The sequence below is a fragment of the Pleurodeles waltl genome, chromosome 2_2 (genome assembly GCF_031143425.1).
Source record: "Pleurodeles waltl isolate 20211129_DDA chromosome 2_2, aPleWal1.hap1.20221129, whole genome shotgun sequence".
Taxonomy (NCBI): Eukaryota; Metazoa; Chordata; class Amphibia; order Caudata; family Salamandridae; genus Pleurodeles; species Pleurodeles waltl.
In genome coordinates, this window is record NC_090439.1 from 874,898,965 (window position 1) to 874,922,146 (window position 23,182).

A 23,182-nucleotide genomic window follows, 5' to 3' on the forward strand; every position below is an offset into this window, starting at 1 on the left:
GTTATACTAACATATTTTCTTTTAAATGATGTGGTGTGTGATAGCATTAAAGAAGGTTGAAGCTGTAACAGCTTTCTGGTACTCCGTGGAAATTTGGATAAATTAGTTGTACGTTTTGATTCTTCTTCGATAATTTGTAGATCTTGAGTGGTTGTAAGCAAGTTATAACACACTGGTTGTTAGGTTTCTCTTTTGTTCTTTGATATTGAAATACAGTAATTTCTGTTTCAGTCTTTATCTCTTCCCTGAACTAATGGTCGATGGCGTGGTTGTGTGGAGGACTCCAAACCAATTAGTCTGCTAGAGTCTGGAGAAAGTCAGTAGTACAACTGCTCCACATAAAGTATTTGGTCAGCCGGTGAGATCACAGATGAAACTGAACCGAGTATAGAGAAGTTGAGTTTCATTAAAGCCTCGATAATTACTCTTAAGGAAATCAGCAGTGAAGGAGATGAGATGATGTTCACTTCAGATGATTGGTAGGCCCCCTGTTACTGAAGTGAGTCTATTTGGAGGAAAGATTGATTTCAGTGTGTGTCCATCCATATATAGGATCAGTGCTGAATAGGAAGTTACTCATGAGGGACCTCGGTTGGGGGAGGTTAGGTGAGTCAAACTAAATATTCTGTTCACACAGAATGTAGAAAATCAGCTCATGCAGGTTGCAGAGTTTGTTGTCGTTTAAGTTGATGCATGGGATGAAATTCAGGAAGATGTCGGTCAGTGCCATTTTTTTATGAAGGGCTGTAAATCAGCAGGAATGAGTAAGATAAAATAGGTCAGTGTGAACAGTGGACTAGTATTGATTCACATTTGATTATGACAGTTTAAAATCTGCTAGAAGTTCTTGAAGTTGTTTTCTAGGCTTCTATAACTATGATAAATTGCCTCATGCAGGACTGAGAGTGTATCATCTCATAACCAGGTCTTGGTGAGGAACATTACGCTAGCTTTGTGTATGAGATCAGGTTAAATATGATAACTCATCTTTTCTTCATCGGTTGCGCATTAAAAGGAAGACAGCTTAGCTGGAACATGGAGGCGTGTTTAGTCAAGAGCGAAGGCAATTGGAAACATGAAGAAGTGGAATGTAAAGAGGGGATGTGTGTAGGGTTCAAAGGAAAGGGGGTTTATTAGGCTGAAATGTCACTTAGGAGGAGGGTATTGTGAAATGTGAGAGAAGCCCTGGAGAATGAGGGGGAAGTCCGGAGTCTCCCGCCTACCCCTAGGGGGATGGGGATTATGGTGGAATAGGGGAAGTGGAGGGGGGGTACGGTAAGAAGTAGTTAGGGTATATAGGATGTTAGTAATGGGGATGGACACGAGAGAGAATACAGTGTGAAGGACGTGAGAGAGGAGCAGGTAAGGAGAAGAAGAGGTAAGTGTGAACGGGAATTGTACTCCTCAAACATCCCTTAAAGTTCTTATAAACATCTGGGCCCATATTTAATTTCAGTGTATACATTTCACGTCTTGCGTGTTTTCCAGGTGGAGAAAATCTTTCCCCTAAACCCACATTAAATATGGGGTATCTCACACACAATTTTTTTGTTTTAGAACTGTTTACATGGTCTGAATGAACTTACAGTATATTTGTCAATAACCACAAATGTGCCACTTTGTGGGTGTTGCAAGCATTGCTCATGCCAGCAACACTCCGTTATCCCCCCTACACCAACAAATCCCTCTAAACATGCAACAGAGAACATTCCAGTGTATTTTCAGATTTTATCCAGCCATACATGGAGTTTGCTGCTGACAATATCTGAAAATCCTAATTCGAGCATTCAAGATTTCACATTTTCGGCTGCAAAGTCGACTTTTTACCGAGCAGAGGGGCACTCAGGAGCAACACCTTCTTTGACTCAGGTGCCTACAACTTCTGCTTGACCGTGCATACGTTCATTCCTATGTGAACTGTTGCTCTTGTTTTAAGTAGATTTTAAGCTGCACCAGCCAGCACTGTACGTTACATTATGATGACGAATAGGTCAAAAAGTGCCGGAGTGTTATTATGATAAAATAGCTGGAAACAGATTGCTATAAAGCTTTCCAGTCGGGTTTACGCTCTCTCACAAGGTGTGCATTAACATAAAGTCAGCAGGGCCGCCTGTGGGCCTCTCGTCGCCTCTCCCGTTTCACTCTTTCGGTGTGATTCTTTCCCTTTCACCGTTAGGTCATCTCCTGGTGCGGTGGAAGCAGAAAATAAGCGTAATTTATTTATATTTGTTTCATCTTCTTTACCTCCGCCGGCATTTCATCTTTCCTGTTAGCCGCACTGAATGGTTTCTGCCGTAATTGGAAACTGAAAATGACTGGACTCTACTGGTTCAAGTGGGACTAGAAAGGCTAATCCATGATTAGAGGCAGAATGGAAGGATAAAAGTGCCCGTGAAGGGAGACTTCCAGTGCGGGCGCACCCGCTAAGTGTGGATAACACTGCTGTGAGGAACATGTCCTTCCGTGGAGCAGGCTGAGCCTTCAAGAAAAAGCTGCAGGGATGCTAACGCCTGTTCTTAAAGAGCCCAGACAGAAGTAGCGCCATATTATAGTGGCATATCGCCTTTTTAAAATGTCGCGGGTCTTGGCCACCGTTCTTAAGTATTGGCTGAAGAAGCCTTTTAGAGCCCATTTGTTGTATTTGTTTGTGTAAAGCTTTTACCGTAAGACAAACTAAACTATATGAAGAACAGAAAAAGCAATGCCTCCGAGTGCAATCGAGAAACATACACATCAGTTTACAAGTTTACTTTCTCTTTCTCCAACCTTCTGTTGTGTTATTTTCTCATGAAGAGGCAGGAAGAACTAGGCAACACAGAGAGAAGCTCAAACACCACCTGCTTTATTTCTAGCTTGGGTTTAGCACGAGAGAGCCACCCCGTGCACTTAAGCCAGCGACAGGCTGGAGTTTGACGATACAGGTGAAAATAAGAAACATGGACAAGTATGTACTGCTCTTGCTGATGGGATCCGCTGAACACCGCTCCCTCCTGCTCCACTGATGTTGACACGCTGACATGTTGCACTCCTTGCGGCTGGTGAACTGCAGAAGCTGCTGGACGCAGGGAATGGCATTAATGCAGTGGTCATTACCACGCAATAAATTTACCACACATCCATTTTCCCACACATTTTTACTACACATGTACCTTTACCACCCACGCATGCCTTTACAATAAACATGTAAGTATTTTGCAGGTAAGTTTGTGTGTGTGTGTATATACATTCACTAAAGAAACAAAGGTGACAATGACTCTATAGTTAGGAAATAGAATGTAAAAAAAAAACTTACAAATTCACTAAAAACTAAAGTTACAGGGACATTATCGTTAGGTTCAGATTTCTACACACATAAAACCAAAGAAATCCAGCAGTTACAGCTACAGTTATTTCAAGTAACTATAACTCGTGAACTAAAGTAACTATAAATTGCGTCCCCACCATGCGCAGTTTCCTCATCAATAATTTTACAGCATATGTCGTAGTGATATCAGTGACATTATGAGTGATGTAATATGTGGGGTAAGTAACAGTGCATGGTGTGTTGCAAGTTATAGTTAACTTAGGGCACAAGTTATAGTACGGAGGATTCCAGTGACCTGTTACTATTTTTGTCACCAAAACCTGCTAGGCATATGAATTAGACAAATAAATGTGAAGTCCATTACCATAAGCAAACTCGTTCTTAAATTGATTGTTCTGCTGGGGTTACAATTGTTGCTAATGAAACCACAGTTAGAAAATTAAAGACACAAAAGGCTAAATCTCAAGCACAGATTTTGATATCAATGTACACCCCAACAAATGTCCCCAGGAGAAAGGCAAATGACTATAAAAAACCTAAGAATCTAAATCCATCACCTGACGAGGGTATTGAGAAATCAAGCTATATAGAAATCCAGACTAACAATTTGTGATTTGCTGCTATCTCCTGTCAGCATAATGCTGATGACTGCAATAGAGTTTAAAGGAGAATTTCAACCATACTTCAGCAAGGAAGGAAAAAAAGTTGACAACCAAACAAAAGGCCCAGGAAAATAAAGGCAATACCGCAAAAACCACAGATATTGAACAAAAACTATTTCCAATCTTTGAAGGAAATGATAATCAATGCACAAAGAAAAAAATATATTATCTTTAACAGAGATTAGTAATATTAATAAAGGGCTAGCTAATAAATTAATACACTCTGCAACAGGCAACAACACAAATTCTCCTAAAAAACCTAGAGAAATAACAGTAGACATCTATAGCACAAGATAAGAAAGATGCAGTACATTAAGGTATAGTCGAAGTTTTCTCCACCATTGAATAATCACTTGCATGGGCCCCTCACAACATTTGTCAATGACCAAACAAAAGTAGTCTACTTCAGCAATAGGATGCCGAATAAAAATGTTAATAAAGTAGTTGGTCACAACAGTTTACGTACCATTGAGTCAACTTCACATAAAACCTTGTGTTAAATTCACTTCTCTACAGTCTTGTGTATGTTTCTATTGACGGCAACTGGGTATGCTAAACTGCACTGTCTCTTTAGCTGCAAGATGTTAGCACCTGGTCACCATCTGATGGTTTCTGCTGCTGTGTGTGGAATGTCTGGAGGGTGTCCTGTATATCTCTGTGTCTGAATGTCAGGGGCTGTAGGGTGGCATATCCCTCGGCTTGGCCATTACAAATGGCAGTCACCTGCAGCCAGTCATTCTACTTAGATACTCTATGTCCTCCCCAATGTATAGCAATTCTATGCTTCGCCAACATGAGAGTTAGTTCTACAAATCTTTTTTTGTTTGGAATCTGTTTGACATGCACCAGCAGTGGTCTTGGTTCAGTGTTACCTCTTGTCATAACTGCAATGCACCAAAATACTTCACCTAGTATCTGCGTACCAGTTTGCAATCAATGCCAGGTGGATTAAGTTTGCATGTTTGGTGTGGCATCTGAGGTATTGGTGCTATATTTTTGGCTCTATTTTATAGTGCTTTACCGCAGTGACATATGCATGACACATAAATGTAAAGTGTATTAGCTTGTGCCCATGTTTTGTAGATTCTAACTCTGTTTTGCATGCAGCAATAGTCCCACATCTTATCTGTGATTTCTATCCCAAGATCTGCTTCCCATGCTAGGTAATATTGCCCCATATTTCTAGGTCTTAATTCTGAAATCATAGCATATAACTTTTAAACCTACCTAGTCGTGTCATAATTCATTATCTTAGTGTAAGTAGTGTAAATTCCTGAGGTTTCGTTGGGAAATCAGACAACCTCTCCCAGGCCATGTGGATTTCTCTATTTTTAAACAGTCCTAAACACTTGGTTGAATTTGTTGAAAATACAATTGTAGTAATAACTGAGGAATTTAATGCCAATGTACTGCGAACCACAAAAACAGGTGTTTTGAAGAAACAAAAGATTAATTCTGTTCCATTCAACAATCAATATACAAGACATCAAGATGGCAACCAACTTCTAACATAATCAGTACATTCTTAGGTGGCCTATATTTCTAGCATTTAAATGGGAGGTTTTATGGTGATCAACCCACTCAGCATAAATGTCTAGCAATGGAGAAGTCCGCCATCACTGATTACACATTCATTCACACTTCTCAACTCACTAAATGCGTCGATTAGAATGCAGGGAAAAATAACTGAAAGGAATCACCATCCTAAAGTAAATGTACAATTGTCTCAGCTGTACAAACACACTTGATAGCAAAGAGATTACTGTTATTGCAAGGAAGTAAATTAATTGGAATTTCTCCTTTAACCTCCACATAAACAAATTATGGGAACAAGCTTTCATGATGTATATATTGATAAACAAATCGAAAACGTCCTCTAACTTTTGGGTCTATGTTATAATATGATATTATTAACACATGTTTGCTTTGTCATCCTCGAGTAGTTCTGTAGCAAAGCTGCGTAATGAATGAGTGATATCCAGAGCCACCATACAAAAACTAAAGCGCATATATAGAAAAAATTGTAAGGCATTTCCTAAGTTATCCACCTTTAGTATATAGAGACCATGTAGTCCGATGCCTAAAAATAGTCTCGAAGGAAATTCATGCTAGTAAAATAAACAAGTAAGACAACACCTGGATAGAGCATCAGGAGGAAATTTACTATAAAACCACTCTCAAATCTTGTTTCCTAATAGGATTTGAAGTTCAAAGTTACAAGAAAAATGGTGATTATCATATCACCTGCAGGAACTGGGAAGCCTTTATCGTACACTGATATGGTGGAAAATGTAATTAACAAGACAAACCACAAATTAAGCAGAGCTTAGTTAGGCATGAGGATATTTATTGTAACCAATATACAAAGAGGGTCCAAAATCTAAACCCAGCAGCTACAGCTTGATTGCATTATTTGATGCTGAAGGCAAAATCTTCACCAAACAGCTATTAACATTTCTGTCAAAATGGGCTACCAAGAAAGATCATAAAATTTCATTAAACCTGCTTTAGATCTCAATGTTCAACATTTGACAACATCTTGGGATTTTGGTTTGTGCCAAGTAAGACATCGTATAATTAAAGAAAAGAGCTTATTCGCCTGATGCATAGACTGCTCAACAGCATTTGACAGAGTTGACAGAAACAAGCTTTGGCCCAAACTTGTGTTTGGGGAATTGACCCTGTCCTCTTGCACCTAATAATCAAATGACACTCAGAAACCCATTTTGAAATAAAATTGTGTGATGGGAAAGGCCTAACTCCACAGATTAAAACTATTAATGGTTTAAAAGAAGGTTGTATTTCAGCACCCCTCCTTTTTTTTTCTTTGTATATTGCAGATCTTCCTGAATGTTTTGTTCACAACGATGGAGACGCTCCAAAGCCTGACCAACACTAGTAACCCATTTAGCATAGCCAGATGACTTAGTTATCCTCTCTACTAAACAAAATGGATTACAACATCAACTAAGTTCACTATAAGAGTATAACAGCTGTAAAAAGTTAAAAACAAATGATGATAAAACAAACAACTGGATCCTTGTGCAAATGAGAATCAATGTGGTAAGGTAGTAACATGCTCCTATCTCAGATTTGAAATACACACAAAAAAGCAACTGGAACAAACAAATCACTTATATAACAAAATAAAGGTACTAAAATAACAAGGGATATCAAATGGTTCTCGAAGAAATACGAGGCAAAGCCATTGTACCTACAGTGACTGTCATCATGAAATTATTGCCTCTAACTTTGTATGGAGCATTGATCATGCAGATGCAAGTAATCAAAAAACTTGAGTTGTTCCCAAGTTAGGTTCAGAGTAAATTCAACTTAACATCATCCATTCTTTATACCCAATTGAAGTTAGAATTGGATCTTCCATCATTAATCATGACAAAAATATCAACTTTATTCATTAGTTTTGTGACTGTTTTACTTCATAAGAAAACATTTAAAAACTGATTACAAAAGAAGTCTTCAACTCATTTAGGAAGAAATATTCTTTGATCCAACAGCAACTAACATTGATATTGGCAGAATATGGCCTTCCTTCAATCTTTATTCTCCCCATGATTAGTAGGATAGTACAAAAGCTGCTAATTAAAAGGTCTGTGAAAACAAACCAAATATAGAATGATCTGCAGCCTACTTAAACTATAAAAGACAGTCTAATTTGAACTATAACATTAATACTCAAACGAAAACATCTTTATTAGGTCCGGATTTCTGCATATGCCTCTCCTTCAATGTAAGGGATTGTAAAATAGCAGTACTAAGATACAGTTGCTTTGTGGTCTGTGCTGCATGTACAAAGAAACTATTAAACACACTCTTTCCATATGCCCTAAATTAATTGAAAGAAATATTTAGGACCAATATTTCAACTTAGTGGCACCAGAACAATAACAGAAGACTCTGCACTCTGCTGTGAAAGGCAGATTGAAAGAATTATTGGATGCACCAACATTTATGGCCCTAAATGAATACATTTTAAAGTATTTTACTAATTAGATACTACAAATTTTATCATTTATAAATAATAATGTACAGATATTTAAAGCAATAGCAATATGATGATTTTATAGTTATTGGGTCTGCAATGTTATTTAGTTCATGGTAAATGTTTTTTTTTTTTTTTAAAGTAGTACAATAAAGAACATATGTCAACATATCACTTCCTGTTAGGAAGAGAGTTATCTTTAAATCAGTATGCTTAGTGCATAGGGCTCTCCATCAGAGGGGCGCAGACTACCTAAAGTCGGCATTTAGCTGGTATACCCCTAAGATGTTATTAGGTCCACTTGGCAAAGAAAAGTGGTCATCCCCAGGTTTCATAAGGCCAGATGGGGGAAACGTGTCTTTTCAGTGGTGGCAGCAAGGTTGTGGAACAGCCTTCCTGAGCCTGTTTGGATGGTTGATACATATCTTCTGTTTCACAGGCAGGTTAAAACGTAGCTCTTTAGGTCTTCTTAGAGGGCTAGGGGTTCCTTTTTTGAGGTGAGAGGCCTGCTGGTTTCTCCCTATTTGCTAATGTGTCTGTCTTTAGCACTTTGATGCCTTATGGTTATATGCGCTTTATATGAAAGATAAAAAAAAACAATCAATAAAATGGTGTTTACAAGAATTGGTAGATCACATGTAAATCAGAAAGAGACATTTTATGAATAGAATGTTTAGTAAATTACAAAATGTGTCCAAATGTCCCATTTAAATTCTTATTTAAACTATCCACAATTGATTGGAAGGTGTCATAGCATGTAATTCGTTTTCATACTTACTGCACACTCAGGATACGATTTCAGAAATATAAACATACAAACAACATAGCAAAAAAAGGAATTATGTTACTTTAGTAACATGGCTAATGTCCTTGAGAGTGGCTACACCCTCCTTGTGCCTCCTCCCTTTGGGGAAGGGGAACATCCCTATTCCTATTGGGCCAAATCCTCAAAAACAAGATGTATGATTTCCTAAGGCAGGGGTCACCTCAGCTCAGGACACCTTAGGGGCTGTCCTGACTGGTGGGTGACTCCTCCTTGTTTTTCTCATTATGTCCTCCGGACTTGCCGCCAAAAACTGGGGGCTGTGTCCGGGGGGCGGGCATCTCCACTATTTGAAGTGCCCTGGGGCATTGTAACATGAAGCCTGAGCCTTTGAGGCTCACTGCTAGGTGTTACAGTTCCTGCAGGGGGGAGGTGTGAAGCACCTCCACCCAGTGCAGGCTTTGTTTCTGGCCCCAGAGAGCACAAAGGCCCTCACCACATGGGGTCAGAAACTCGTCTCAGTGGCAGGCTGGCACAGACCAGTCAGTCATGCACTGAAGGATTGGGTAAAATACAGGGGGCAACTCTAAGATGTCCTCTGTGTGCATTTTGTAATAAATCCAACACTGACATCAGTGTGGATTTATTATTCTGAGAAGTTTGATACCAAACCTCCCAGTATTCAGTCTAGCAATTATGGAACTGTGGAGTTCGTTTTTGACAAACTCCCAGACCATATACTTAATATGGCCACACTACACTCACAATGTCTAAGAATGCACTTAGACACTGTAAGGGCATAGTACTCATGCAGCTATTCCCTCCCCTGTGGTATAGCGCACCCTGCCTTAGGGCTGTAAGGCCTGCTAGAGGGGTGACTTACCTATGCCACAGGCAGTGTTTAGTGGGTATGGCACTCTGAGGGGGATGCCATGTCGACTTTGCCTTTTTCTCCCCACCAACACACACAATCTGCAATGGCAGTGTGCATGTGTTAGGTCAGGGGTCCCTTAGGGTGGCACAACACATGCTGCAGCCCTTAGGGACCTTCCCTGGTCACAGGGCCCTTGGTACCACTGGTACCTTTTACAAGGGACTTATCGGTGTGCCAGGGGTGTGCCAATTGTGGAAACAATTGTACATTTTAAGTGAAAGAACACTGGTGCTAGGGCCTGGTTAGTAGGATCCCAGCACACTTCTCAGTCAAGTCAGCATCAATATCAGGCAAAAAGTGGGGGTTAACTGCAACAAGGAGCCATTTTCCTACAGGGGACATTACCGACACTGACACAAGAATTGTTTGGAAAAGGCTGCCTTATTGGAAAGCAGGTGCACTTACAATTCAAAATCTCAGCCTTCACCTTACAAAACTAGATACCTCACTGTACTGCCAGTCACCTACCAAACTATCCCCCCTAGCCTACCCCACCCCATAAACTTTGCCTTGCCATATAGTACTCCTTAAACTGTTCAAACTATTTACCCCCTGTTCAAACTGTTTCCTTTTGTTAACTGCCTTCTGATGCAACATAACAATGAACTTGCAACTAGCATAACTCCTAAGGCAAAGTTTTACCTCCTGCTTCAACCTTTCACACATATGCAGCAAATACAGCTCCATGCCTATGAAGGACAGGTGCACTCCGTCACCACGAAAAAACTCAACATCCTGATAATGCAGGTCTATGTGCTCCAAATAATCAATACCCTTATCACTGAAAAATCCCTGCATCTCCTTGTTAATCTTTCTGCACGTCTGCTCGGTTTCTTCGGTCCTCAACAAGCCCTCCGTGTGACATACGTAGTCCAAATCACATGGCACCTGCTCCACTGCCCCTGAATCTCGATCAAGTCGCTTTTCATTGCTTTCAACACATCCAAATCAGTCTGCACTACTAAATAGTTCTCCCACAGGTGGATTAAATGCAGGTCCGGACAATGACCTCTAGACGTGAGCTTATCTAAGGCCAACAACAATTTCTGCCATCTCATTCCCCTTTTTCTCTCCCAACGCACCCTATATCGCACCCGGTCCATTCCCAGGTTCCTTCCAAGGGTGCTTGTCCGCGCCTGGCGCTGCGCCTATTTCCCCGTCACTGGATACTGGCATATGTTTTTGAGCCGTACAAAAACACACTGATTCCATTCTAGTATGGACATCCTCCCAAGATACCCTCCTCCCTCCCTAGTTAGTGCCCCAACCCCCGCTCCCCCCCAACCCACTCAAAAAGCCCCCAAAAACATCCAAGACATCAAGGTACAAAAATAAGCTCTTCTCCTTCTGCCACACAGATCGAGTGAAGCTCCGCTACTAACAGTTTAAGCAGATCCAGTGTAACCGGTCTCTTAGGCGTCCCCAGTTGATCTACCTCCCTGGCCCACCCTTCTAAAATTCTCTGCCCCAGTTCCCCTGCCGACGGCATGTACCCCAAAACAATTTTCCCACTAAGGCCATCCCTGTTAACTTGCCCGCTATAGTTACCCTAGACTGACCTCTCTCAATCAAAGCCATTATGAACTGTACTACATCTTCCACCCTTTCCCAGGCCACCCCGGCCTCATTGCCCCTGATTGCAGAAATTCCTGCCATGCCAGCTCATAAGCCCTCCTTATAGAAGGCACCAATGAATTCACCACCAAGAGAAGCATCCTCTGTTGCCTGTGCTCCACAGCGCCGCCGGCATCACTGTCCTGACAAGCCCTGCGTACGTGACCAGCCCATGGAACCTCTTCCACTGTGAATGTGACAAAGCATCCGCAATGTCATTGTCCACTCCGGGCACATGTCTTGTCCTGAAGGAAATGTCATGGTGCAAGCAACCCAAAACAACCACCATCAACAATTACAGCACTTGAGGGTCCCTTGCGAACTGCCTGTTCACAAAGTGCACCACTGCCAAATTATCCACCCTGAAAACCACTTTTTTGAGTTCCAGATGGTGACCCCATACACAAACTGCAACTACCAGAGGAAACAGCTCCAGAAAGACTATACTCCTCCCCCCTTGCTTCCATTCCAGGGGCTACTCCTGTGCACACCACTTCCCTTACCAGGAGATGCCAAAACCTGTCGCGCCTGCAGCATGAGAAAAAACTTGCACATCCCACTCACATTCTTGCCAAGCTTGCAAAGGAATACCATTGAAAGATTGCAGAAAGATACATCACATGCGCAAGTCCTCTTTTGTCCACACAGAAAGTCTCACATGGTAGTGATGTAATCTGGTCCCTGCCAATCCCAGTCCCAGTTGCCTATAAAAAGTCCTTCCAGCCCACACCACCCGGCAAGTAAAATTGATATGCCCCAGTAAAACCTTTATGTCCCTGACCGTCGCCTTTTGTTTGCTTAGCACCCCCGTCACTAATGCCATCATGGCCACTCTTTTGCTTCAGGCTTTCGGGCCGTAATGGTCTCTGAGTCCAGTTCAATCCCCAAAAAGGATAATGCTGTACTTGGTCTCACAGTCTTCTCTGGGATCAGGGGCACACCTAGGTCCCCCATTAAACACTTGAAGTGGCCTAGTAGCTCCTCACAATGGGTGGAACCAGCTGGAGCCGCAAAGGAAAAGTCGTCCAAATAGTGGGTCACTTCAGTGTGACCTGTTACTGTTGTGAACAGCCATTGCAAAAATGTGCTGAGGCATTCAAAAAAGGAGCAGGAAATGGAGCATCTCATTTGTAATGCTTTGTCCACATGCCACACTGGATACCTGAGAGTGCAAAATCGTCAGGTTGCACCGGCAGCAGCTCAAATGCAGACATAATCTGTGTTTTTACCATCAACGCCCTGAGACCCAGTGCCTCGACCATTTCCATTGCCACTTCCACCGAGACGTAGGATACTTCTGTCAACCCCTCTGGAATGAAGTCGTTCACCAATATGCCACCTGGCCATGAAAGATGCTGAAATAGCCGGAACTGTACTGCCTCTTTTTTGGGCACCACGCCAATAGGGGACACATTGAGGCTCTGCATTGGCCAGTATGCAAAAGGGCCTGCCATGCAACCTTCACCCACCTCCTTACTGAGCATGCTCTTCACCACTGCCTCATTTCCCCTTAACGATCTCAGGTTCTCTGCCCATTGAAGTTTCCTTGGCCCTGTGTACCCCAAACGAAAGCCCCATTGTGAATCCATCAACAGCAATTCCATGTCCCTCTGACAGTCATATTGGGTGAGCCAAAAATGCAACCTCTGCAATTTAATTGGAGAATGAGCTTTTTCCCCCCAGGACCTTGAGCTCCTTGCCCCCTTGGCGTTGGCTGCCAGTTCTGTTGCGGACCTCCACTGTACTGTGTCTGCCCTTATCCTATGGTCCCTGGTGACGAGTTGTTGTTTCCATAGCAATAGACCAGTGTATGCCTACCTGCACACTTTGAGCACTCGTGTCGGAATTTACAGTACACCGGAGTGCTCATGCTTATCAAAGTCCCAGCATGTCTCGGGCTGGGCTGCCCCTGTCCCTTGTGTTCCTGACTGCCCTTTTCCTGCTGATCCCACCTCTGCTCGGGTGGGATGTTCTCAAAAGGGCCAATACATAATAGGGAGGCCACTGGCTATGAAAATGGTCTTACTGAATTTTGAAGGCCCCATAGTGTGCTGCCAGGTTTGAAGTTAATTTTCCCCCACTGGACCTCCGGGTCTGCTGCCATGTGCACCCGAAATTCCTTGTCATACTGTACCCCCATAATTAAGTTGTGCCTTCTGGATGATATCCATATACTTGAACAACACAACTGACCATTCTGTGTACAGCTCACAGTACACGCTAGCGAAAACTGGAAATGCTGCTATCCAGTTCTCAATAGTGACCGGATCGTTAGGACGCTTTGCCAGCTCATACTCCTCCTCCTTAGATCCCTCTTTTGACCTCAGTTCTCTGTGGAGTAGCTTTAGCATTTCTGAGTTCTCCCCTTTCCATATTTTCTCCTTCGTTGCCAACATGAGATATGCCCCCAGCGGCTTCGCCGTGCCCATGTAAGACACATTTTAGACGTATTTCTCTTTATTCTTCACTGACCCTGTCTCCCCCTCTGCAGCCTCTGTCGTGCCACCGTCCCCCATCTCCCCAGCCTTGGCATCTCCACTCAACTGAGAGGTCCCCCTTCTCGGTTCCCTGCCGCCTTTTTTAAATGTTTTTTTGTCATCCCCCACCTGACTTCCTTCCTCCTTAAACACGTCAACATTTGTCACATATATTCCTTTACGGAGGCAGGCTTCCCCGCCACAACCAACATCCTTTGCTTCAATAGCTACTGATACCATGTTACTGCCACTTGCAACCCCCTTACCTGGCATCAAGGTCGGTGGCCCTCTGGTGCCTTCCACCTAGCCAGCTGGGTCTTCTCCTTGGCTCTCTGATCACCTCTGATTGCACTTAGTCCCTGTAACAACTTATGACAACTGTTATCACGCCCTCCCCTCTCCCATCCCCATCACTGCTGCTCCTCCCCCCTTTCTTCATCCTTGTCCCTGATCTCTCCTTTCTCCACACACTCCTCATCAAAGTCCAACCGAGTTGACTCCCATTCGTTTTTTCCAATACTCACTGGGCGCCAGTACACCTGACGCTGCCTCTTGCCCAACACCGTGTAACTGTCTTACATCCTCTTCTGGCTGGTGCCGAGGGGCTGTATTGAACCCTCTATGCCACTCCGCTGCACCAAAATGCGGCCTCCCCATTCCCTCCCCCTGCTCCTCCGTTCACTGACACCTCTGCGCAATTATTTCTGGAGGCCCGCAATCCCCCTCGGGTGAGCAAGACCTCTTCCTGGCCAACCTCGACGCACAGCGTTAGATCCTGTGCTCGAATCTAGCTATCCGCCTGTACGCGGTGAGCCTTCTGCGCCAGCATACCTTCCCTGGGGAGTGGTGATAATGAACTCCCTCCCATTTAGTGCTCACTCCAAAGACCGTCTGTCTCAGTCGCAAGCGGTCTCCCACCCTTACCTAGGCACTGATGCTCCTTGCACGGTGCAGCAGCGAACAGGCCGATATGGCCGCCGCCATGCCACTTTGCACGCAAACCGAAGACCTGCCAGCGTGCCCTCCTGCACAAGGTCCATGCGGCCTGCCTCCCTTAGAAGGCTGAGGGTCTGCTGCACTTTGTCGTCGCTAGACATCCTCATACGGTATGTGGTGTTTTTTAACTTAATAATACCTGTGCAGGAGCCCAACTCAATCCACGAGCCTAACGGACCAAGTTGCCCACAGGAAATTTTAAAAACTAAATGGCCACCTTGCCACCTGCCTCAAGATGGTGATCCTCACACAAAAAGGCTCCCTAACATATCCTGGGCAATAACATAGCCCAAATGTAACCCAACACAGTCTCGGACTGCACCACCTTCCACAATCCACCTTGGGGGGAGAAGAGGGATCAGGGGAGTCCTCCCTCCAGTCGGTGGTCCTCCCCCAAAACCCCATTCTGCGAGGGAGTTTAGTGCATTATGGATGTTACCAGTGTTTGCTAGTGGGCGCCGCTACCACCTACGTTAGGTATGATCTAAATGAACGGTATGATGTGAATGAGGAATACCCCTAAGCCACCCTACCTTCTTGATTTGTGTGGCTACTGTTGCAAATGTCATATTTCAATTCTGTTAAATTAATATAAAACTGTTTAGATGTGCATATGTGTAGCTGTAGGCCTTGAGTTTTATCTGTCCTTTAAGCTTGACCTGATAATATTTTACAGAGATTTACATTTGCGCGCCATGATATCAGCTCGAATCCATATACTCTTGTTTATGAAGTGGTAATAGGGCTTTCTGTGAGTGTGTGTTGATTTTACAGTTTACCTACCACTGTTTACTCTTGATTTAAAGCCCAGTCTGGGTTTGTTTAAACATTAGGCCAAACATAAAAAGCCAAATCAGGAAATGCGGGAGCCTTTGTGGCAGAGAATACTTGTCCTTATATCTGTGTCTGCTTAAGAGCATTGGACTTTTCCAACGCGGAATATTTTACATCCTCACAGCAGTCGGCAGGCACAAAAGTGAAAGTGAAGGGTGAATATGCACAGAACCGCCAAAAAACCCAATATTCAATGTGAGCGATTATGTTGTATGGTTGTTACATCATTTTAATAATTGCAATCTGTGTGTTTATAATGGCAATTACATAGACTGCAACTGTGGCTCTGTGAATAGCAAATTAGGTGCACGTTATTCATATTTAACAGAAGGATAATGGTCTTGTTTAAGAATGGATAATTCTAGCCGCAGATTGCTTAGCTTATGAACATCCCAAGGGTCAAGACTGGGTGAGGTGAATTCTCACAGCAATTCTCACTTGTGCCATGTGGCTTTGCAGTAAGCCCATTCCACCAAAGAAGTGACAGAACAGTCACATATAGCAGCCACCTCTACTCACAGATGTCAGTTACTTTGTTTTGGTGCCCTTTGACGTGGATCTGGATCTCCACTCCCAACCTTGTCTTTTTTCCAATGACTTCAAAAAATGACACTGAGACAGTGTGCCAAGAATTATGTTTTCACCAAAACAGCAGGATTCAAGCCATGCCATAATTGTTGGAAGCAGAAATCAGTCCCAGACCCGTATGACGGATGCTCTTGATGATTGGGCTCCGGTCACAACTCAGAAGTTGTGTGATAAAAAAGGCTCATACACCCACTAGTGTACTGTGAGTGAAACTTCATGACGCTGTGTGTAGGAAGGAATTGCAGACGGAAAATAGATCCTGCCCCATCCTCAAGCCATGGGCCATTTGCAGTCCAATTCTAGGAGCGTATCCCACTCAGTCTTCTATTTTGTCAAAGACTAACCATAAGAGCAGGAGGATAAATGTGACTAAACCCCATTGCTCCACTCAAAATCAGGTGAAAAGATTCAGTGGCATCGATCAAAGGGTCATACCCAGCATTCCAGTCTCACAGTTGGTTCCAGCAGGCCTGAATTCCCTGAGCCGTCCTCAATCCTGCAGCAAATTGTCATCTTTGGAGTTTGTGCTGCAAGTTTTTTAGGTGCTCCCAATTCTTTCTGGCATACTTTCAGGCCACATGGCACCCACCACAAAGGGCTCCATTTGGACTTCCACTGGTGGATCTTTCATTTGCCCCTTCTGACTTTATGGGACCCCCTACCCATGCCTGTTCTATTGCGGTTCATGCCTCCACTCTGACTCTAGCATCCACATCAGTTTGTTCTGTGCTTGGGTTGATACCCACTCTGCTGCTACCAGTCAAAGACCCGATCTCAATGCTGATATCTGGTCACGAGCCATCATCAGTGACTTGCTCCAGGCTTATGTCTCGGTATGAGATCACAAAGTGCAACTTTGTATTCAGACTCTAGTTCTTGACCTCTGCCCTGACCCAGTCCTGTCAGAGGATGAGGCCTTATTTGCAACTGAGGAAATTTAGGGTATGCAAAATGTTTGACACTTATGATAAAAAGGAACGAGGTTCTTGCAGACACTCTTATGGCTACTTGGTCCAGTCATCCTCTGGCCTAGTTGTGGCTACATAAGCTGGCCCCAATAACTCTGATTGTTTTTTCTCTCAATGCACAGTGTCTGAAAGCCTGGTTTGTAGAGGTCTCAGTAGGTAAAGTCACTCATAATTCCAACCAATCTTCCAGATAGAGATCTGAAAGATACTGGTGCCTTTTGAAAAGGGATTGTGGTGTTTGGCTAATTTAGCCCTACGTTCCTTGTTGCAGTGTGCCTTCTGGGTAGGTAAACCCATGCTTCATGGGACATGGCCAGCAAAATATTGCCAGCTGTCACTGAAAACCTCAAGGCCTCTGGCTCACATGATATATAATGCCAAGGACATAGCAAAGTATGCCTTATATGTTGGTTTGGGCACCACAAACTCAAAACCTGCTATCACTTAGGGAGGACCTCCTGCCTCAGCAAAAACGAGAGCAGTCTACACCTCCACGCTTGGAGACTAAGCAGTGACAGACAGATGCATTCAATCGGCCTGCCAGAGTAGTCCCAGCATCCTTTGACAAAGTCCATCTACACTGGTTTCTGGGAGAGGCCACCCATGATATGTTGAGACTTACCTTTCTATCCTTTAGAAGAGTTTACATTTGACACGTTAGACCCGATGCCTAGGGCCTCTAATCTTTGTTTTTCACGTTTTAAGGAGATTTTTCCTTACTGAGAATGACACTCAGTTGACATCCTGTGAAGTGGAAAGTTTTTTACCAGCTAGGGATATAGCCATTAAAAATGTTCTCTATACCACCCACAAACTCATGGCACGCTCAAGAGTTTCAGCAGAATGTTGAAAGAAAGTATCCAACTTGCTAAAAGTGTGGGTAGGGTTTGGAAAGAAAAACTAAAGTTCATGTGGAAACTTCTGGGAGTACCATGCAATGTGATGTGCCCTCCATGGGATGAAGAAAAAATGAAAGTTATTGAGGGAAAATCAGTAGACTTAACCAATACTAGGGAGACAGATTTTCAAGAAGACGAATTACGAAATCAGGAAGGCTGTAGTTAGTTCTCATGTTCAGATTGGGGATGAGGTGGGTGTGAAGCTCCCAGAAAGGAGGGTGAATGATATGTCTACATTTGAGAAACCTCTCAGGGTCATCAAATTATTTAAAGGAGTTGTTAATCATGAGGATGATTGTAGTTGGATTTTGAGTCGTATTTCAGTTATAAAGTCATAGTTATTCAATAGGTATCTCTCTGGGGTACACGTAACCTCCCTCTTCAGTATGGTATCGCCTCCCTACAACTCCCAGGCTTGTGCAGGAAATTCTCATCAAGGAGTTCAACATCTGGGGCATTTCTGTGTGTCGTTTGCTAATATCCTGTTAAGGCATTTTGTAGTCAAATAGGTATTGTGTAAATAGTTAAATTGTATATATTTTAATTGCACATTTCTAGACACTCCTTGAGTGTACTGTAAGTGATGGAAGTGCAGGGGTGACTAATCCTTAGACTTTACACCCAGATCTCCTTGCCTAAGACTGAGAGGAAAAATGGGCCCTCGTGCCAGACACTGCCTAGCGCCAGGGGACGCATCTATAGTCCCCCTCCCCCTTTCACTTTACCAGATACTGAGGAGAAGAATTTCCCCCCTTCCCTGGCACTGCTGAAGTGGGACCGTCTCTCTCTTATTTGCACTCCCTAAACTTCCCCAGGTGTGAGGGTGGATTAGCCCCTCCAGTCCCCCTAACCCTTCTCCCCCCCTTGCTTCTAGATTCAAATTAGGTACAGAGCAGTTGTCAGCTGTACCTCTCTTCCTCGTCCTACTCTAGAGGCCACTGCCTTGTGTCTACATTGCGTTGTGCATACTGACACCTTCCTTTTGAGATTCTAAAGACCTTGTACCACTAAAGTCCAAACTGACAATCACTGGTCACTGGATTTTTGGCACACCTCTGTGGGACAGTACAATGCCAATTGTGTGTGGCCCCTTGCCTGTAAGTGAACTAGTGACTTCTACAGGCGAGATCCCAAATATTCTTTAGTGAATGTGATCACGTATAAGAAACCCTAAGCACTCTTAGGAGATGCACAAGTGGCTCCAGTTGGACTTTCACTGGTGGACCTTTCGTTTGCACTAAATGACTTTGTGGGTCCCCTACCCATGCCTGTTTTATTGCGGTTTCATTCCTCTACTCTGACTCCAGGATCCAAATCTGTTTTTTGTATGCTTGGGCTGAGGGTGAGTGTCCTGTTCCTATTAAAGTTTGAGGTCTTATGTCTTGTATATGTTTGTTCTGGTTTATGGTACTTATTGCTGTCTGAAGCAGCTTGACAGCAGCTTGGCAGTCACTCTGTATTTTGCTGTACACAGATCTTGAGCTCTTTTGATGAACACAAGGTAAGCATCTGTTGGTGACTCAACCCAGGCTACTTGTGAATGGAACTTCCCCACAATACACGGTGCAATAGTGCCACCAATTCCACACTCACCTTTGCTGAGGCTACATCATGTTGCGGCCATTTCTCGTGGCTGCAATGCTTGAAGGATCTTGTTATGTTGTGTTGTCCGAGTTCAGCGTCAATAAGACTCCTAGGATTTGTCTGCTTTATTCCTGTGATAGTCTTGTTCTCTTAAGAGCCAGTCACTTACCAAAGGATCCAGATTAAGCCTAAATGTTGAAGGCTGGAGATTAAGAAAGGTAAAGCTAGCCAATGAATAATGTCACAACAGATCTCAAAACCCCTGATGACAACATCTAACAGACATCCTAGAATGCTTATAGTTGGTGATCGTTAGAGATGTAGAACCTGGCAAAGAGAACTGTTTGTTTTTTTCTTCTCCACTTTATGGCCCCTTTAAGACCTGTCAGATTTTAGGAGGAGCGATTACTGTGCGGAAACTAGTCGAAAGTAGGTCTGGGTTAGACTGAAGCAGCAATAATTATTAACTCTGGACAGTAACACAATTTTTGCCTGCAAAATATGTTTATATATATATATATATATGTGTGTAATCATAATATTCATAATTTTTTTATGAAAGCATAATAATTAAGGGATATTCGGGGGCCTCCATCATGGTAGGATCGTACATTCTCCATCACTGATGGCGGGAGCCAGGTGGCATAAATTGTACCTAGAATGAGTAAATTCCTTCCATTTTGTGAAACCTTATCAAGGATCAGACAGACATAAGCACGTTACTGAAACGGTTGCCTCACCAGTGACGTAACAAAAGCCTGGCTGCCCTGCAATGCAGGGATTCCCTGAGTTCGAAGGGGTCCCCACAGCAAAACTGGTAGGTGGCGAGCTGGAGAGGTGAGGTTCCCCTCCATGTATTTTTCTGTTTTGTTATGCCACTGTGCCTCAACTGACAAAAAACACTACTACATTCTGTTTTATGCTTGCAGAGGCTACAGTAAGTACTTTTTTGTGACTTAAAGATGGCTGATTTGTCTATTTATTTGACCACGAGGATGGTTAACATCAGAGTTTAACTGTAGCAGTGTCAAACTATGTATTATTCTTGAGGGTGGATTAGATAGTGAGCTCTAGTTTTTAGGTTGAGCGTGCAAGCACTTTCACTTGTTTTAAGTATTGTGGGTTTTTAACCACACCCATCACTTTCACATGTTTGTATGCTTGCCTTTCAAAAATCCCTTGATGTAATTGGTAATTGCTTTATGTTTGTCTTGCCTTGGGGTAGTTTTGTTACCATGTTTTTCTTTTCTGTCTCCCCTTCGTGCTCCATGACAGCCATGGCCCTCACACCACTTACAGCGCAAACTCCATTGGCTGTATTGAAGCATTGGTCACATTGTTCACACCGTTACCTAGGCAATCATTTCTTTTGGCTCTCCCCTTCACGCTCCAAAGCTTTCCCAAAAACACTTAATAATTGATAATTGCTTTACTAAAAAAGAGAGAAATCCTCAATTGGCCATCCTGGCACAACGGGAGAGCCGATACTTTCAATGTACTCGGGAAAACTCTACCCATAATGCTTTGCAAGCATTCTTTTTCACAACATTTTGTCCTTTAACTCAGCCTGTGGTGGTCCTAGAACAATGCCGCCACTGTCAAAACGTTCAGCATGGCACACTCTTTCTGTTGGGGTCATCTCTGGTCCTCATGCTAGGTTAGTGGGGAACCCAAAATAATAACCCTTCCCACCATTCAGTACCTTTTAAGGCTCTGTTACAGCTGGGACCTTTGTTTTACTTGGTGTAGTTTGTGTTCTAAGGGCTTTAGCAATGTAGTAGGCCTGCTAGGCCTCAAAATGTAAGGCAGTACGCTCTCTAGGGGCTAAATATATGGTTACATTGTATTATTTTGTGCCATTCTATTTTCATGTGGTTATGCCCTTTTGAGGCCAATTGTATGGTTACATGATCATATTTCTTACAAATTATATTTTTATTGTGGTTTCCGCTAGGGACTTTTCTGAGCATTACGTTCAACCTACTATGATATTTGATGCACTGTCATCCCATAATGCTTTGCAGGGCATTATTTTACAAAACATTTTTGCTCATAACTCAGCCTGTGGTGATCCTAGGACAATGCGACCACCTTCAAAACGTTTACCACAACCTGCTCTTTCTGTCTAGATCAGCTCTGGGTCCCCACACCAGGTTAGTGGGAATCCCAAAACAATAATCCCTCCCTTCATTCAGTGTTTTTTTAACCTCTCTCATGGCTAGAACTTTTGTTTTTATAGTCGAGAGTAGTTTGCGTGTTAACCCCTTCTGTGCCTTGGACGAGATGATCTCGTCCAAGGCTACAGTTCCCCTGTGCCTTGGACGAGATCATCTCGTCCTAGGCACAGGGGAACTTGGGGGCGCGCTAGCGCGCCCCCGTGCACCCCCCTCCCCCCCCCCCAAGTCGGGGATGGAAGGGGAAGACCTTCCCCTTACACCCCCGACCCCCCCCCCACCCCCCCCCCCTGTGACGTCAGCGCGCGCGCTGATGTGTCACAGGGGCCTCCCTAGAGCTTCCAGCGCGATTGAAAAAGAAATGCAAAAGCATTTCTTTTTCAATCACTGGGAGGCCCGGAGGGGCTTCAAAGGGAAGGAAAAGTATTTCCTTCCCTTTGAAGTCCCTCCGAGGGTTTCAAAAGCCGGATTGCTTGCAATCCGGCTTTTGAAACCCCACTAGACACCAGGGATTTTTTTTTTTTAATTGAAAGTGACAAAAGGGAGCGACCCCTTGGGCAAGGGTCGCTCCCAGGGGGGGCATATTTTCGGGAAGGCCTTTTATGCCCCCCCGGGGGCAGATCGGCCTACTATTAGGCCGATCTGCCCCCAGGGGGGGCAGAAACCTCTAGGCACCAGGGACCTTTTTTTTTGTTCTTTGTTTTTTGTGTTATATATTTATTTTTTTTGGTGGGGAGCGACCCCTTAGGCAAGGGTCGCTCCCCTTGGGGGAAAATTATATTTTGGCCATTTCTGCCCCCCTTGGGGGCAGATTGGCCTATTTTGATGAGGCCAATCTGCCCCCAAGGAGGGTAGAAACCACTAGACACCAGGGAGTTTTTTCTTTGCGTGAATTTCACGCAAAGGGAGCGACCCCTTAGGCAAGGGTCGCTCCCTGGGGGGGAGGACAATTTATTTTAGGCCATTTCTGCCCCCCCTGGGGGCAGATCGGCCTATTATTAGGCCGATCTGGCCCCAGGGGGGGAAGAAACCTCTAGGCGCCAGGGCAATTTTTTTTTTTGTGTGTTTTTTTTTTGTTGTTTCTTTTTTTAGAGATGGGGAGCGACCCATCAGGCAAGGGTCGCTCCCCTGGGGGGCAAATTGTATTTAGACCATTTCTGCCCCCCTGGGGGCAGATTGGCCAATTTTAGGTCAATCTGCCCCCAAGGGGGCAGAAATCACTAGGCACCGGGGATTTGTTTTTTGGCGCCAATGTCACGCAGGGGGAGCGACCCCGTAGGCAAGGGTCGCTCCCGGGGGGGGGGGGGGTTTGGGGGGGCAAATTTATTTTAGGCCATTTCTGCCCCCCCCCCCCGGGGGACAGATCGGCCTATTATTAGGCC

The 23,182-nt window shown here is 43.9% G+C and overlaps 1 protein-coding gene across 3 annotated transcripts in view; it reads left to right on the forward strand.

Annotated features, from left to right (window-relative positions):
* Positions 1-23,182, forward strand: part of VPS13B (vacuolar protein sorting 13 homolog B) — a 2,423,697-nt gene that overhangs the window by 1,763,977 nt on the left and 636,538 nt on the right. The gene's annotated exons all lie outside the window — the stretch shown is intronic.